This window comes from Caloenas nicobarica, chromosome 3 (assembly GCF_036013445.1).
Source record: "Caloenas nicobarica isolate bCalNic1 chromosome 3, bCalNic1.hap1, whole genome shotgun sequence".
Lineage (NCBI taxonomy): Eukaryota > Metazoa > Chordata > Aves > Columbiformes > Columbidae > Caloenas > Caloenas nicobarica.
Genome location: NC_088247.1, coordinates 108,947,000 through 108,952,326, shown reverse-complemented (window position 1 = coordinate 108,952,326; position 5,327 = coordinate 108,947,000).

Here is a 5,327-nt window from a genome sequence, read left to right as displayed (position 1 = left end):
CTCCCACCAGGATGTCCATGTTATTGCCCTTCCCCAAACACTCGACCCTATCATCACCTTCATCAAGCTCCAGACAATCAAAACACTCCCTAACATACATGGCTAACCCACCTCCTCTTCTTCCTCTCCTATCCCTTCTAAAGAGTTTATAGCCATCTAATGCAGCAGTCCAGTTGTGGGAGTCATCCCGCCATGTTTCTGTGATGGCAATTGCATCGCAGCTTTTCTGTTGCACAATGGCTTCCATCTCCTCCTGTTTGTTGCCCACGTTGTGTGCATTCGTACAGATGCACTTCAGCTGGGCCATCGATCCCACCACCTTTTCGCAGTGAGAAACCCTGATTCGTTTGTGACCATTCTCAGGTGCTTCTGTGGTTTCTAATAGATTTATAACATCTATAACCCTTGTGTCTTTTCTACTGCACAGCTCTCCATCCCCTACCTCCACTGTGGCAGCAGACCAAGGGGCCTCGCTAGCACCCCATCCCTCATTGGCATGTTGCCCTTCAGTTTGTCTTTGCTGTGCCTGGTTTTCTCCCCTTCCCTCTTCAAATCTAGTTTAAAGCTCTTTCAATGAGCCCTGCTAACTCCTGCCCCAGGATCCTTTTCCCCCTTTGAGACAGGCGCGTCCCATTTGTTGCTAGCACACCAGGTGTCATGTAATCTGACCTTTCCACTGAAATATAATAATAAAGATCAGGATTAAGGAGCTTTGGTGTAGCTTTGCAAAGAAATGTGCACAGATTTATAGAATGTGCACAGACCCGCTGTAGGATCCCCTCCATTGTCTCTGGCATGCTGCTGGTTTTATGAGTAGGAAGTCTTTCACAAGCATAAATTAGGTACCTGTTCTCTACCAATAAAAAATATATTTCTCAAACATGAAAGCTTTGCTTTTATAAGTCTAGCTATTAGAATACGTTCATATTTGCAGAAAATCCTTTGAAGAAACATTCTTTAGCCTCCAGTCAAAGCCTCTTGCCATCTGTATAGCCATGCAGAATCTTACAAAATACAGTCAGCCAGACCATATTCCAGTTAGACAGTTATACAGACAGCTCTGTCTCCATGGGACTGAAAGATAAAATCCCCAGTTTAATAGAAGGGTAAGATTCATAGGATCAAGCTCATAAAGACATGGACCACAGAAATGGCAGGTGAAAGTATGATGGCACACATCAATAGGTAGTGCTGCTATAGGCTGTGTTCCCAAGTTTGCTTTAAGTGTATGAAAATAAACACGGGGGCATGTATTCTTTTGGCAAATAATATATTTAAGTATGGGAAATTTTGTCATCTGCTCTTAGCTTTGGTGATTCCTAACATATACGTGGAGCTATTCTCTGGGCACAGATTTTCATAGTTTGGCTGCACTTCCCAGAAAAATTGCCATTATTTCAGTCCTTTGCATGTTATCTAAGTACCTCCACTCCAGGCCTGCTATCTGCATTTGTCTAAAGATAATTGCATTTAGCACAGCCCCACACTGCTTCCTGCAGGGTTGGAAAGCCAGCCTGCAAAGCTCTAATCTCTGCTTGGCACTCAGGATGGAAAACTGGGCCTGCAAGAGGGACAACAGTTTTTGCCGTCACTAGGCAACAAGATAGCAAACCTCAGATACTGAAAAATAAGTAAACATGCTTCTTAAAGCTAGATTACCTTTGAAATATCTCAAAACCAACACAATCTAAATGCTTTCTTAAAAATCTTCTTTTTGATTACTTTTTTAAATGTATCAATCATTAATCAGGGTTAGATTTCCCAGTTTTCCTCTGCCAAACTGGCAGCCAGAACTAAATGCACTATAATGAATAACAGGGTTTGCGTATGTTCACGTGAGTCCAGGGGCTGAAACTTGAAAAAATCCCTGCAAATTATTGTCAGATCTCTGAGAGGAAACCAAATCCACAAGGGTTAGGAAGGCTGTGATGATACATCAGTGCACCAGTCCAGCAGCAACATGTATTACTCAGAGATATTTATTAGGGAAAAGATGTTTCTCACTAAACTAAGAATAAACCAATAAAACCATGCATATATCAACACACACAGACACCTATCCAATAAACAAATAGCCGAATAACTGAGAGTAGCAAGGGGAATAAAAATGATGCATGAGCCTATATTCTTGAGAGATCACTATTTTTAAAAGCTGAATTGCCACTCAGATGTTTGAACAGTTACTTCCCGATCAGACAGGCAGTCTCATTTGGAGAATGCACTGATGTTATGCACTCAACCCTTCCTCTTTTCAAATGCCATGGACCTCTAAAATCAGCGGGGACCGAATAAAGAGAAGTTAGGCAACTGGATGTGGAATTAATTAACCACAATGACATTTGATATTTTCTTTCCAGTTATTCTGAACAATTTCATGTCAGGTCAAAGTATTCCACCAGGCACTTAGATACGGGCTGTTCAACTTTGGGACTGCAGCAGAACAGTTTTTTACCTAGTAGGAAATCAGTCAACAACAAAAAGGCCTTATTTACCATGGCTGCACTTCACTATGAAAATAGAGAGCAACTGAGCATGACTTGAGGCAGTCATTACAAGTATGCCATGGCCACTTGAGCATCAAGCAGCATTATCTACCTAGAAGTCCCACTGTGCTGAGCAAAGCAAGCAGAGTCCCACAGTGTTGAGTCTGTACAAAGCAAGAAGCCTGGAGGGTTTGCAGCCCAGCACTCCAATTCTGGGCTTGAAAACACACAGGCAACCAAATAATGTCACTCTGCCAGGTGGGGTAATGCTTTCTTGATGCAAACAACAGAAGCAGGACTAACACCTTAAGTATCTCTAACTCAAAGATGAGGACATGTCTCCTGAACCCTTTGTTGACTTCCCAAGGAAAAAAATTAATTCTCCTCCTAAACTATTCATCAAAACTACTTCCAAAGCCACCTTCTCTTTTTCCTTCAAATTCCAGAATAAAACTTTACTTTGATGAGAAAAGAAATTAAGCAGTGGACAGGAAGGTAGTGCAATAAAGCCCTGTCTGTGTGTTGTTTGCCACTGCATCTCTCTGCCTATATCTCGCTGTTCACGTTACATGATGATTTGAAGCTCTGAGTGGTAAGAGCTGCTTCTTTCTCCTGGGCTGGTACAGCATCTGCAGACACAAGCACCACAATACCATAAATCATCTGGAGTTCATTGGACTAAAGTCAGCTTGCACCAGGTGAAGACCTGTCCTGTATGATCTTTCTGCATCTTTCTTGAAGATCAGATCTCTCCTGGAGACGGAAACCGTGAATTTGGGGAGCTGTCAATATGGCTGTTAATTGAACTTCTAGTACAACTGATGGCTCGCAAAACCAGCACAAGCAAGGTTATTGCTCAAGAACACGTAACATAGCTGAGTACATTGAATGAGATTTGAGTCAAGGTCCAGAATCAGGAGAGGGAGATCAAAAACATGCCTTAATACCTCTCATTTAATTGCATTATTATTTCTTTCTTTCTTCCCTCAGCATACTTCCTTTCAAACACAGGGGAAAAGTCCCTCCAGGAGGTCATTGTTAATAAAGAAAAAGGCATATTCCTTGTACTTCTGATTGATTAACATTAATGACCTATTGCATGCCATGCAGTAATCCACCCTCACACATAATTAACAATGTCCACTTTAATAATGTCAGATATGCAGGCTCTCTTCCCCCCACCCCAAAGGATTTTGGCTGTAAAAGGGTCCAGCATTTCAAGGTGACCCCAGCAGTCTCAGTTTTGGACTTAATTCATCCCTTTGCTTACACAGACTTGCGCAAGGAAAATTGGTGATTCCAGCTTAGGTCAAAACCAGGGCATCCTCTCCCCACTGCCAGATGAACACATCAGCTAGTTTCCAGAATCACAAGAGAAACTAAATCAGTCTCACCTTCCCTATAATGAACGGTAGTTTGCAGGCTGCTTTAGGAGAGATAAAGAAGGTTGCAGATCTCTTACCATGATATAGATTATAGCAGAGAAGATGCAGAGAACATCTGCACAGTATCTCAGCTGCCTGAAACCCAGGGGCTCCCACATCTGCTTCTACAAGTCCTTTAAGAGACAATTTAGGCTGCTTAGAAACCCCATCTGCTGCATCATGAGAAACACTGAGGCCCTTCTAAGGGGGTTTCTGTAGACACCATGGATGAAGGAGCATCATGTCAAGGGCAGGTGGAACAATGTGGATGAACAGTGAATTAAGCCAAGAGGCTGTCCTTAAGACACAGTGTCTGTGTAACTGGACATCCCCTAGCAGAGGGTATGGGGAAGAAAGGGCACAGAGGGTTCTCGCTATGAGAGGAGTGGTACCAGGGGAAGCACAGCCCTTTGCACGAGCCAGAAGCTGGGGTTTGCATGGAATCCACAGAACAGAGGAGGCTGACACAGTGGCCATGGGAAAAAGGAAACATGAGGGACCTCCAAGCTGCCTCTGTTCTGCTCCCCTCCTGACTCCAGCCTGGGTATCAGGCAGGGTCTGGAGATGCCTCCAGCTCTGATCCCTTGTGTTCTTCCTTCTCTGCCTGGGCCTAACCAGCTCAGTCACAACATGTGACTCACTGCTGGGGTGAGACAAGGTTAATCCTGTGGCAAGCGGGGTCGATCCCACTGAAGATAGAGTAACTGCCCTGCAGTCTTCTCTGACCCTGACCCCACATGATAGCTGCTTTCTCCAAAACCCTCTCACCCATGCTCAAGAGAACAACAGCCCAGCCAGTCCCCACAAGAAGCCATCCTCTGTTCTCAAGCCTGTGCTGTGGGATTTAAATAGTGAAAGTGTCCTGGCACTCTAGGAGTCATTCAGTGGCCAAAGAGTTGAGAGAAAGAAGGAAATGGGAGAGCGGAGGAGAGCAGAGGAGAGAGGAGAGAGGAGAAAGAAAAGAAAAGAAAGAAAAGAAAAGAAAAGAAAAGAAAAGAAAGAAAAGAAAAGAAAAGAAAAGAAAAGAAAAGAAAAGAAAAGAAAAGAAAAGAAAAGAAAAGAAAAGAAAAGAAAAGAAAAGAAAAGAAAAGAAAAGAAGAGAAACGAAAAGAAGAGAAAAACGAAAAGAAGAGAAAAACGAAAAGAGAAACGGAAAGAAAACGGAAAGAAAACGGAAAGAAAACGGAAAGAAAAGAAAAACGGAAAGAAAAGAAAAACGGAAAGAAAAGAAAAACGGAAAGAAAAGAAAAACGGAAAGAAAAGAAAAACGGAAAGAAAAGAAAAACGGAAAGAAAAGAAAAACGGAAAGAAAAGAAAAACGGAAAGAAAAGAAAAGAAAAACAAACCCAAACAAAAACAAGCAGAAGTAAACCAACAGCTGGTCTCCAAATCTGAGAGGAGTCTCGGGCCATGTGGGCAT